This window comes from Aotus nancymaae, unplaced genomic scaffold (genome assembly GCF_030222135.1).
Source record: "Aotus nancymaae isolate 86718 unplaced genomic scaffold, 86718_ANA_hifiasm-v0.15.2.pri h1tg000059l, whole genome shotgun sequence".
NCBI lineage: Eukaryota > Metazoa > Chordata > Mammalia > Primates > Aotidae > Aotus > Aotus nancymaae.
In genome coordinates, this window is record NW_026988473.1 from 24,542,447 (window position 1) to 24,555,786 (window position 13,340).

At 36.8% G+C, this 13,340-nt stretch overlaps 1 protein-coding gene across 1 annotated transcript in view; it reads right to left on the reverse strand.

Moving 5' to 3' along the window:
• IFTAP (intraflagellar transport associated protein) overlaps positions 1 to 13,340 on the reverse strand; it is a 259,976-nt gene that overhangs the window by 63,165 nt on the left and 183,471 nt on the right. The window contains exon 9 of the transcript XR_010338323.1: positions 2,383 to 2,545. The gene's annotated coding sequence lies outside the window, so the exon portion shown is untranslated. The remainder of the gene's footprint in view (positions 1 to 2,382; positions 2,546 to 13,340) is intronic.

A 13,340-nucleotide genomic window follows, 5' to 3' on the forward strand; every position in this document is an offset into this window, starting at 1 on the left:
CCAGGGCATGGCGGACACTCATCATAATGCAGTTGTGGCACAGGTCCAGGGCCAGGCTCCTTGCCTCCTGACACCCAGGGGCTTGGGCACAGGCTGGCAGCATTGGAGATGAATGCCCACAATGACCTGATAGGAATCCCTGCCAGAGGAAGAAGGGAGAGCTGCTCTAATGGAAGATGGGAGCAAGCCATCTTCACACACAGTCTTTCTCATTCCCTGTGTCAGCCAAAATAATTATAGGCAGACAACATATCTTTTAAAACTTAAAGGAAAATCTAAGATCTATTAAACCCCTGAAACCTAGAATGTCACCAAAAATAGTGTGAAAATCACTGGAGTCAGAAATCATATAACAAATGGAAGAGTCAAGTCACATGCAGCCAAGAAGTAGAGATCTAAGAAAGTCAAATATGTCTTTCCAATGGGAAAGGCAAGGCAAATGGGAAGCTGTGTGAGTGGGGTTTGGTGTAATGGAGCATCAGGACCAGAACAGTATGAGAAAACCAGATGAGAAGCTCATCTGACACTCTCAGCCCAACTGTTGGGCACATGGCTTGTCTAGGAGAACATTCTTGAAGCAACGAAACTACAACTGGAGAGAGGTGAGCTTTTTTGGGTAACCATATGTCCTGATTTTACAAGGGCAGTCCTGGTTTGGCTTGTGCTTTTATCAGCAGTCCTCTTTTCCACTCTCAAAAATGTCTCAGTTTAGAAAAATAAATTATCTCCAACTTTTCTGAATACCAAGCTTAAGCAACATACACCTGTAAGGACTGGATTTTTTTAAACTTGCCTTGCTCATCATTTTCCCCCTTTAATTTCCTTTTGAGCAGTCCCTTTTTAATGATTAATTCTATACTCAATAATGTCTTTCATTTTCTTCTACTAAAACATTTTACAACTTTCCATTTAGGATTGGGAAGTAGTTGGATAGTCAGAGGTAGAATCTTTGAACTTGAAGTAACCTCAAGGATACCTAGTGGTTAATATCAGCAGAATTTTTATCCAGATTAAAACATTTAAGTGCTAATTGGCTATATATCACAAGGATTCAAGCCCCCATAGCAAGAGAAGATGAGCACTGGATGAGACTTTAAAGAGAAACATCAAGACATATCCTCAATTATGACCTGTGATGGCTGTTCTGGGGTATAGACAGAAGGATGCTTACTTGATAAATTAGGCAAAGGCTTATTCACTAGGCCTTAGCCTATGTTCATTTTTGGAATCTGAGCTGAGGTGGAAACATTCCAGTACCCATTCGCATTATATTAATTTTTATCTCTTATTCAATAGCTATATTCTAAGAATTTGTGAGCCAGATGCTCTTGAATTTGGATATCCCAGAGAGGAAAGCTAAGGACAAGACACAGTGGAGCAAACTGTAGCTTCTATGGTTAGTAATAAACATTGGCAAAGTCATGAAATTATCTGGAACTCAGTTTCTTCATGCACAAAATAAAAGTTTTAAGCCAGGCAGTCTAGACATTTTTTTCATAGCCAGTTGCAAACTCCCATGTTTACAACAGTGCATTTGACCAAACATTTTTGAACTACTTCCCCATGCTGCAAAATGTACAGGTTCTGGAACAAACATAGATTCAGTCTTTTTCTTCTAAGATATTACAGGTTAGTGGAAGAGACGAGTTGTGGAATATTAAAATGTTGGTAGTAAACTTAGATTTCTAAGAAAGACGTTAGAAGAAGTGCCTGGGTTGGACTGGTGTAATCAGGTAAAGCTCCCTAAAGAAAGAAGCAACAAAACTAAGTCTTTAAAAACATATAGAAGTTAACCAGCAAAAAGGCAAGAAATAGATTAACATTCTAGACAGAGGAAGCAGTATGCATGAAGTCTCAGAAGTATAAACAGCACCTTGGAATAAGGAAAATCAAATCAGTTCAGTAATAGAAGTTTATAGAGTCAGGCAGAAATACTCTGCAGAGCCCAGATTATGCAAAAACTTATATGCATACTAAGGAACGTGCATGATGGCCTGTATTGAAGGATGAGCTCTTGAAAGACCTTCACCAAGGGAGTAACATGCTCTAATACGGATCTAAACCAAACTCAACTCAACCTGGATCTCTCTTCCAGACAAGTGTCTCTTGAATGATTAACAAGAGACCAGGATGAACTCAAATAAATATCCTAGGGCCAATACAATGTTCAAAAAGTATAGCTGACAGAAATACAGGAGACTGAAAAACCATCTAACAGGTAACATAATAGGAAATGTCTTTACTTTGGTCAAGTTGGTATCCAGAAACACAAAATGTTAAATTAGAAAGAACTTTCAGGTTGATTAGGTTCAACCCTTTCATTTCAGAGAAAATGAAACTGAGAACTTGGGAAGAGAAATCACTTGGTCCTGAACAACTTACCTCTCTTTACGTCATGTCCCACATTCAGGTTCATGAGGTTTGTGATCAGCGTAAAAGCCCTCTTTGCCTGGGTCAGTTGATACCTTCTGACAGCCAATTAGTTGAAAAAGATAGGTATTCCTTTGAATAGATAGATACACAGGTAGAGTACTCTGTCTTCTTTCTACAGCAAAACATAACCATAACACATCATGTAAGATTTATAATTTTGGCTTATTTAAAGTAAAGCAAGAGGTTGAAGATACAGAGGAAGTAAAGCAAGCATCCTTCCAAATTTTTCTTTTTAATCCTCTAAAGTGTTCTTACCTCTAATTCAAAAGCAATTTTATTTTTATCAACTCATCTATACCCACAATTTTTAAATCATTTGACTTCTTTTTTAAAGAAATGAAATTTCCATGCACATGTATGTTCATTGTGGCACTATTTATAATAGCAAAGACTTGAAACCAACCCAAATGGTTGGCTCATCAATGATAGAATGAACAAAGAAAATATGGCACATATACACCATGGAATACTATGCAGCCATAAAAAAGGAAGACTTAATGTCCTTTGTAGGGACATGGATGAATCTGGAAACCATCATTCTCAGCAAACTGACACAAGAACAGAAAACCAAACACCACATGTTTTCACTCATAGGCAGGTGATGAACAATGAAAACACATGGACACAGGGAGGGGAACATCACACATGGGGTAGGCAGGGCAACGGGGTGGGAGGCAGGGGAGGGGAGGGACAGTGGGGTCGGGGAGGTTGGGGAGGGATAACACTGGGAGAAATGCCTTATGTAGGCGACAGGGGCGGGGGCATGGAGACAGCAAACCACCATGGCTTGTGTGTACCTATACAACAGTCCTGCAGGATGTGCACATGTACCCCAGAGCTTAAAGTACAATAAAAATAAATAAATAAAAATGTTAAAAAAGAAGTGATATTTCCTTTCCAAAAAAATCATTATCTTGAATTACAGAATATAGTATAGTAAATGCAATGACATAGAAAGATTGGAACTAAGCACAACTGTGCCTTGGTAAGCACATCACTCATTTCTGAGAAGAGATGTGTGAGAGAGGACCAGACAATGGCCCAGAACCTAGTAGTGAGCAGCACATTTTCATCTATGTTTTAGAGAGAAAGAATTGAGTTGATGTGCTAAGTAGGATAAGCACAGATCAGTTAAGAGAGCTTCTGATGAAATTATTTTGATAGATCCATTCATTATTCTGAATTGTGATTCTGGTAAGATCAGGGGTGGGTGTTTTCTTGTTTACTTGATGCCACTGTTCACATCTTAAAAACTTGATTCTCCAATATAATTATTCTGATGTTTGATGCAACTCACCTTGTGTCACTCAACTGAAAAGAGAAGCTATCTTTCCACATAGGCTATGAATATGAAGAAAAAGAATTCTACACATAATATTAACCCAACATTGACTGATAAACAGAAGGAGGTTTTAAAAAAAATGGGATTTGTATTACAAAGTATTCACTGTTGATTCATTTAAGTTTCCTGTTCTTTTTGTCTTTTTTTAGATGAACATCTTAGATAGCAAAGTCAAACTTTATTTTGACAAGATTAGGTATCTATCAGTATCTCTGTTTCATTCAAGCACAAAACTGGTAACTTGAAAAATGTAGTCTCTCTATCTGGGTGAACAGCATAGGCCTGTGAAATGGTAAGTTCATTCCTTGTGAAAGGCTCCCCAGTCACTTCCCTTATAATTAGCAAACAGAAAACATGCTGGGTTTCCCCTTCAGCAGCAGCAAACTCAGAAGAAGGCAGTGTGTGGCACATATTCTCCTAGCTCCTAAAACCCATGTGTACTTTTGAATTTCTTAGCTTAAAAGCAATATTGAAAAATGATATGTTTCCATCAACAAGGGAAACAAGATAACAGAGCATGCTAGAACTAAGAGATAGGTGCTCTAGAGAGAGACTAATGGTGGGTAATTTGGTCTAAAGAAAAAAGACCAGCTTTTAAGAGGAGTGTCATCAAATTCTATAAATTAGAATTTGCCAATTTAAAATCTAAGCAGAAAGCAGAGGCTGTCTCAACAAAACACATTTTCCTTTTAACAATAGTTTATGCTGAAAGAACCCATATATTTGAAAATTCTGTCAAATAACTCTAGGGTAGGAAGTGGGTTTGGTTAGACAAAGTATACCAAATGTTAGAGGGAAACAATAGGTACAATTCTCAATTCCTGTTTAAGTTTAAGGAAATTGATGAGAGGGATAAACCTACTAACGTTTGTCAAAGATACAGAGGATAACATGGCCCCTGGATTCTTTTAATTACCATTTTTAAATGTTTACTATATGTTGGCTTCTCTGCTTAAATATTAGAAGTACAAAGGTGAAAAGTAATAATAGTTAACTATTTTTTAATACTGAGTATATACTCAACATTGAGTATAATAATAGATTAGTGAATTATTATTGTTTAATTCTTCCAACAATCCTAGGAAGTATGTATTATTATTATGCACCTTTAGCAGATGAAAAAACAAGACTTTTCCAGAGTCACAGAATTAGCAAGCAACAGCCTGGATTTGAGCTTGAAAAATATTAAGCCAAAGACTAGCTATATAATACTCTTCAATATCACCTTCAAGACAAGGTTTTGCACTCAAAAGCGTGCTACTTTCTAAGTGAAGCATGAGCAGGATTTGGCTGGGTGGAGAGAACCAAGGAAGAGAATATCAGGCAAAAACAATAGTAAGTCTTTCAAAATGACATTTCCAATCTTATTATGTCAACATTTTCCACTAGGACGTAAATGGAGCCCATACTAGAATTGTCTGAACAACAAGAAAGTAAAGAAGTTCATTGGAGAATACAGTGATTACATGTTTAAAAAAAAAAACTGATTCAATTCCTGAGCACCTAACTAAATAGACTCAATACCATCCAATATTTTTCTTCCAGAGTTTCTTACTAGGGAAATTGCCATTAGGAAAGTTACAGGTTAGCATGGAAATAGCAAATAGCTAGGAGCCAGGACTAAATCACTTCACAGTGACGTATATCACAGCATCATGTTGTACAACTTAAATATATGTAATTTATATTTGCCAGTTATACCTCAATAAAGCTGGGGAAAGTTAATTGATAAATTAATTTTTAAGACATATATTTTAGATGCAACTGTGCCATTTACATAATGTATAATGTTGGGAAAAGTAATTTGGCTTCTCTGAACCCTGAAATTTCTTCACCTGTAAAATGAGAAGTATGCACTCTTTCTACAAATATGCAATATTGACTTACCAAAAAAACCCCAACACAACAAAAATTAAAATGCCAACCACTAGAAAGAGGTGATAACAGGGTCCACCCAGAGGTCTGTTATAAAGCTCAAATGAGGTTAAGGAAAGGTTGTCTAGGCATTTGCATATGCTTGATATTCACTGAGCCAGGTGCTAGATATATTAATACAATAATGAACAACAAAGCTTAAATTGTAGTCTGCAACAGAATAATATTATCAGGTTATTACTACTAAGAGAATAAAACTAAAACTGGGTAACACTTTAAGAGTGACAAAGGTTAGGGGATTGCTTCAAATAGGTTTCTCAAGAAAGGAAGTGACATTTGAGCTTAAGCCTGAATAATGGGAAGGGATTGGCCATGGAAAGATCCAGAAGTAGCCAGTCTAGGCAAAGCAAGCAGCAAGATTAAAGTCCCTAGAACAGAAACCAGACTCTCAGAAACAGAAATGAAGCCATTGGGCAAAGCACAATAAACAGGGGGACAGGGTTGGGGAGGAGAGATTAGAGAGAGAGGCTTGGAACTGATTTCCCATTGCTTTGTGCACAGAGAAAGTATTATACCCAACTCTAATGGACACCAGTGGAGGGCTTTGAGCAAGCATGCAACACAACTTGATTTACACTCTTAAAAATTAGCTCTGGCTGCTGGGGGAATGGGAGGGGTTGAGCAGCCAAAAGTGAAAGCCAAGCTCAGGAAAGAAATAAGGGTGCCCTAGACCCAGGTAATAGCAGTGGAGATAGAGGGACATAGGCAGTGTTTTTCCATGTATTATAGAAAAAGCTAAGTATATTGTTGATGGTTTGAATATGGGGTAGGATGACGGAGAAAAGAAAAAAGTCAAAAACAATATCTGGTTTGAAGTTTTGGTGACTGGGTAGTTTGTGGTGCCACTTATTGAAATGGGGAGAAGAGTTTTACTTTGACTATGTTAAGTTCAAGATACTTCTTAAGTATCTTAAAGATATTTTAGTGGAATATGCTATTCTGGGGCTCAGGAGAATGGTAATCACTGATTATACAAAGTTAGGAATTCTATACAAATAAAAAGTGGTAAAACCACCTTCCTAAGTGATTTTAAAGACAGAACAAATGAGAAGAAATGTGGGAGGGAAAGGCAGACCCTCAATTTTAGTGCAGCTCTTAGATCATTAGTTCAATCAAACATCTTAGTTACATATTATTATTGTAAATGTCCAGTCATTTAATGTTTGTATGTGTTTTTATTTATCCATATATCTCCTAGTTCCAAAAAAGACAAATTTAGGCTGCTTTGACAAAAACATACCACATGTTGAATTTTTCTACATATAGTAATATCATTTAGTCTGTTTTCTCCCACATCCATACAACAAAGTAATAATTAGCCATTTAATACTGGTTATTCATCTGTGGTTTGAGCTTGTTTACCCAGATAATTACTGAGAAAATCAATTTAATTGAATTAATCAATTTAATTTCAAATTTTTAACTTGTATGTGATTGAAACAACCTAGCATGTGAGGAAAGACAATACTGTTTCCAATAATGTCTAACTCTGTACTTTTTGAACTAAGGTATGAATATTTCTAGCAATATATAGTGAAGTACCCTAGGGATACCAGAAGTCATAGCATAAATATGTTCCAGAAGATTTGTTTTTCTTTGACAATTTAGCAAGCAAAATACATATTTTTTTCTATTAAAACAAGCTCAGGCATATTGCTAAATGGAAAGTAGGCTTTGCATTAGTTAATATGAAACATAATGCTTCCAAAAACTACAGGACTAGCAGCAGGCCACTTTGGGCTGTTCACTGTTCTTACTTCTAAGGGGCACTGGTTTAATTTTCCCTGTGCCCTTGGGAGGGTAGTAAATCTCAACATTGCAGTGAGATAGGGGAAATACATTCTGATTTCTCCACATCTGACCTGAGGAAGAAAGTTTCCCAAGTTGGAAAATTGCAAGTCAAAGTATCATCAGAAAAGGCTCAAAACTCTTAAGCTCTTCCCACAATTGCATCTTTATTGGCATCACAAGAGATAAAGGGAAAATCAAGAAAACAGCCTGTGAATCCTAGCCCTCTCCTGTAAACCCTCTTTGCACTTTCCGATTTGCAAGCTTGCTCTTTGTTATTATTCAGCAGCAGCCGTGCTACTCGAAAGTCAACAAAGGTTGGGCCTTTAGGGAGAAGATAAACCCAGACACATGCTTCAAACGTGTCGTGCTGCTCTCAGGTGGCTCACTGGCTCACTGGCTGAGCCATGCATCTTCTCTTGGCCTGTTCTTGCTTTGGGACTCGCCCCCTCTTTACACACCAGAGTAAGGAAACAAACAGCAGAGATGAAAAAGAAGCCAATAGTAGAAAAAAGGATTCATTTGGCTTTTTTCCATGTATTTGAACGATGAGTCCTCAGAATCTGTTGCCTTTTTTCTGCTCTGGGCTTCAGCAAGACTGGAGGGAGTGGAAATGTGCCGAAATTTTATTTCTTTTAAACAAAGTCCTATAAAGGCTGTCTCATAACCTTACCCCATGGACTCAAACACAAATAGCAATGTCTTGGCCAGCAATCACAGAGTGAAAAGACTACAGAGGACAGATGTTATCACATAAGATTTTTAAAAAATTTAAGGACTTGTAAACAAGTTTTGTATTCCCAAGTCACACTCTGTGGTTTTTATTTTGTACACACTACACGCTGAAGTTTTATTTCTTGTAAAACAATAGCATATGAGAGTATTCTTTTTGAATTACTTTTTCTTCCTATGGATCTCGGGTGCATAGACTTGGATTAGTCATAATACAATGTTGTCATTGGGCAATGCATGGTTTTATTTTATTTCTATTGATTCATTTATTTATTACTCAAAATTAATATGTAAATACATATGTATGTGAGAGTTTTATCACAAACATATGTATTCTTAAATAACATATTGTTTTGCAGTTTTGCTTTTAAACATTGTAAGAACCATGCCACATCATAGACTATCTTCTGGAATGTGTGGTTTTAGTCATCATTATGTTATCAACACTTGTTTAAGTTATTTTATATTGCTTAGATTATTCATTTTTACTGCTATGTAATATTTTATTGAATAAACAAATCGCAATTTGGTTTTCCATTTTCTTCTCAATGGTCATTAAGTTGCCTCTACTTTGTTGTAATTACAGAGCTACTATAAAGAGTCTTCAAGTAAGTATCTTTTGAAAACCAGGAGTGAAGACTCTTCAGAACAAAGTGAGACTAGTATAAACCATCAGGCCTGTAAGGCCGGTTGCCTCACTGGGAGCTCGGACGCACACCCTCCCCCTGCTTCTTTTTCAAAAGGCTCGGACAAGCCCAGACGAGCTTGGGCAAGCTCAGATATGCTCAGGCTTGTTCCCTTCTCTCGTGCTCGCACAGCCTGACCTTCCCTTAAAGAGCCCAGTATGTAAACAAGGTGCTGTAACCATAGCCTCTTGTTAACCAATAGTGGTCAAGTCTTAACAACCAATAGCAGCTGAGTAATTCCAACCAACAACAAGCCAAGTCCTAGGTCAAGGCTTGTAACTTACCCAATAGCAGTCCTGCTCTCCCACAACCAATCGAGCTATTTCACTCCCTATAAAACCCCACGTCTGAGAGGAGTCCATGCGATTTCTCCAGCCCCTCCTGTCGGACCACAGAACCTCACCTAGGAGCCTGAATAAACCCTTCGCATGGGATCTTCTTGTGCTGGCCTCAGTTTCTTCTCTTTAAACTTGGCGAGAACAAACCTTACAAGGCCTTCTCTTTATTTTGGTAGAGGATTTACTCCACCAGTCTTATACTCCTCCCAAGAAAAAGCATTCCAAGAATAACTAGAATACATAAATTCATGTTTCCTACCTCCTACACATGCGTTACATTTCAAGCACCAAGACAAAATAAAAATTCAGTCTGCTTTATAATTCAACTTATTGAAAAAATTGAGGAAGAACCAAACCTAGACATGCCCCAGTACTATATATCATGATATACATCCTACAAGGACACATGTAAATTCAAAATGGAGTGTTAATACTTTCAAATCAGCAACTTGAGAGTGAGGAAATGTTGAGTCAGTCCCTATTTAGTTCAGGGAAAAACAGGCTCATCTTATTTAATAGTTTTACACAAAGAATACACACATACAATAGATTTAAACACCTACATAGTACACATACATATACAAACACATTCATATGTATTGTTCAGATGAAAATGCAAAACAGGGTATATTTAATATGTAAATACATATACAAATTATGTACTAAAACAGGGTATATTTAATATGCAAATACAAATACATATACATTAATTTCCGAGTAAAAAATAAATGAATCAATAAAAATAAAATAAAACCATTGAGAGGAAAATGGAAAACCAAATTGCAATTTATTTATACAATAAGATATTACATAGCAGGAAAAATGAATAAAAAAATGGTTCACAGATCACATTGAATTGGAAGGAATCAGTAAAGAACTAGTAGTAGTAGTAGAGAGTAGTAGTTACAGGATAGTAGTGATAGCACCAGCGCTAACATGAGCATTTACTTCTTCATAGATATTGTTCTAAGTGGTTCACCTATATTTACCAACTTGATAAACAAACAACCCCATGAAGTAGTGCCCTTATTATCTCCATTTGTTAATGAATACTCTGAGGCACAGAAAGTAAAACACATTTTCCATGGTTGTACAGCTAGTAAATTACAGAACTAGGACTCCAACCTGGGAAATCTGGCTTCATAGCAGATACTTGTAATTACGATATCTTGATAGTACATAAGCAATATGACTTCTTATAATCCTCAGGCTGTAGTCATCATATTGAACTAGGCCATCTTTGTGTCCATAAATAAGTCTCTTACCTCTGTAGGCCTTAATTTTCTCATATTAAAAAAAAATTATAGAGATGTCCTGGATAATCTTTAATGTGTCTTCAACTGGGTTATTCTACGCACATAAGTCCCTATGCAATTCATCTCTGACCATTAATTCTTTCATCTGGGCCTAACAAAATTAACCCTTGAATATTAGGAGTCACATCCAAACAAAGTCCTGATTTAACTGTCCGTGGACATACTGCAATAACCTGACCACTCCTAATACCTAACAGACCTCCCAAGAGACACCAATCACAATGGACAATACACAGTTGTGAGCCAGAAGAAAGGACATTGGGATGAAAACTTAACTTGGTTAGCCCTTTATTTAGTGTTGGGATGAAGGGCAGGAAAGGAAGAGAGTTTAAGCACTATAGCTTCCCAAAAAATCAAGAAAAAGAGCTCCATGGTTGAGGTATGTGTCTGGAGAACACCTTGTTAGCCCATCTATAAACCCCGGAAGCCAAATGAATCCTGTATGCAGCATAGTCGATATTTAGAACTCAATTCCATAGACATATTTACACAGAGTGGCTATTGAAAGCTCCCAGCTGTGGAATCCTGAAGCCACAAGCTGTATTTATGTGCAGGGCTGCTAATCCCTGGTCTCAGCCCTTCTCAAGTCTGTAGAAACAATTTGTCTCTATAGACAAGTCCTTGTAAATCTCTCCTTGTCAGAGGATTTAGTTCACTGATTGTCAGCCATGAGCTACTTCATAAAACAACTCACAGAGGAATAGAGCCTTCTGCTCTGCCTTTGGCAGGGAGCTTGTTACTCCAGATAACCTTTTAATGACTGTATTCCATTTTAACTCAGCTCCAGAGAGAGAAACTAAAAAGAAAGAAAAGATCCTTCCTTAATGCTATGCTTTTTTCATATTGCATTTACTGAGGCAAATTATGAAAGATGGATAGAGGTTCCTTTTGATTATGGAATCCCAAGTCCTTACAACATAAAAACAAGCTGGTTGCTCATTGAGGAGGTGACGTTTCAGGGCTAAAGGAATCACTGAAATATGAAAAGACAAAGTTTCTAAATTGAAAATGATACCAAATCTACACCGACTCTATTTTTAACACCTGCATCTGGCTAAGAGGTTACTTTTTAATTCTCTGTTATACATTGCAATGATTACCCTCATTTGAATAAACTGAAATTACTATTCAGAAGATAGAATATTCATTTAATGAGCCACAGAAGCATATGACTGGGCATTAAAAAAAAAAACTAAAGCAGACTTTATGAATAACTCTCTCCTGAATTAAGAGATTGCAGGAGAAAATTATCTTGGAGGAAAGCATGGAAAATGACTGCAATTATTGACTGAATTCTAAACAGAGTGGGATAAGGGATTTCACTTTGATATTTGGATGGAAGATAAGGTTTCTACAAAAGTAAAATCAGAGTTTTAAGAGCTCTGGCAAGAACGTCTCCTGTATTAGAGGTTTAAAGTTCTGTAACATAAAATAGTTCCCCACATTAATAACGCTAAAAATTCAAAATTCTAGATGCAAGTTACCTGGCATGATGGATAAATGACATCTAGAAAAGTATGGTTCTAATCATACTATCCAAGTGTGTGTTTAATTTGTACTAAATTTTCTTATCTGCTGCAGAAGCTCTCACTTGACCAATCTGCAGCATTAACCAGACCTTCCCATTCCTCCATAAAACATAGGGACAGATGACCTCACTATGTCTACAGCTAGTGGGCTCCTCTCTGGAACAGTATGTACTTCTTCCTCACTCTTGAAGATGCCTGTTTACCAGGATTCAGCTGTGTTTATCTCAAAACTAATTTATGGTAATATGTACCTGTTGGCATCATTGTATAATTTAATTGAGGATAGTGTAAACTGATAAAATGTGAAATCAGCTAAGAAGGAGAGCTGTTTCCCTTCTTAGTTTAGTAACATTTCAATGTTTTGGAAATATTGAATAGAGTGACCAAAAATTATTGATATAAGATATAATGCATTAGAAAGTAGCCTACTGGCCTCCCCTTTAACTCCCTTTTCAATACACATATACTACCAAGAAAGTTAATGGGGTAGGAATCTACAAGATGTATGCCCTCAATTTACTATTCAAGTATCTTGAGCAGTGGTCAGCAAACAGTTTCTCCAAAGGGTCAGATAGTAAATAATTTAGGTTTTGAGGGGCAATAATGAGTCGTTGTGGGCCGTATAGTGACAACTAAACTCTCCTGCTGTAACATAAAAGCAGCCATACATCATATGTAAATTACTGGGTATGACTATGATCCAGTGAAGTCTATTTATGAGCATTGAAATTTGAATTTCATACAATTTTTACATGTCACAAAATATTATTCTTCTTTTAATTTTTTTCAACCGTTTAAAAATGAAAAACCACCCATTCTTAGCTCTGGGCCATACAGAAACACATGGTGAGCCATAGTTTGTCAAACCCTGATCTTGAGTCCTCACACCGCTTAAGAGAAGCAGAAACTGACAATCATAGATACGCATTTGGGGTATGATTTACGTAAGTAGGAAAATTGAGAACTTCATGCAACCAAAACCTATTCAAAAAAACTGTCCTAATGCTACATCAAAATATTGGTGGACAATTGTACATTTTAGGTTCAAATAGTAAAGTACATTTCTACCACTTTTAAGATTTTTGGTTTTATTCTTGTATGAGTTTGTTCTCACACTGCTATAAAGAAATACCTGATACTGGGTAATTTGTAAAGAAAAGAGGTTTAATTGGCTCACGGTTCCGCAGGCTGTACAGGAAGCATGCCGGCTTCTGGGGACACCTCAGGAAACGTTCAATCAC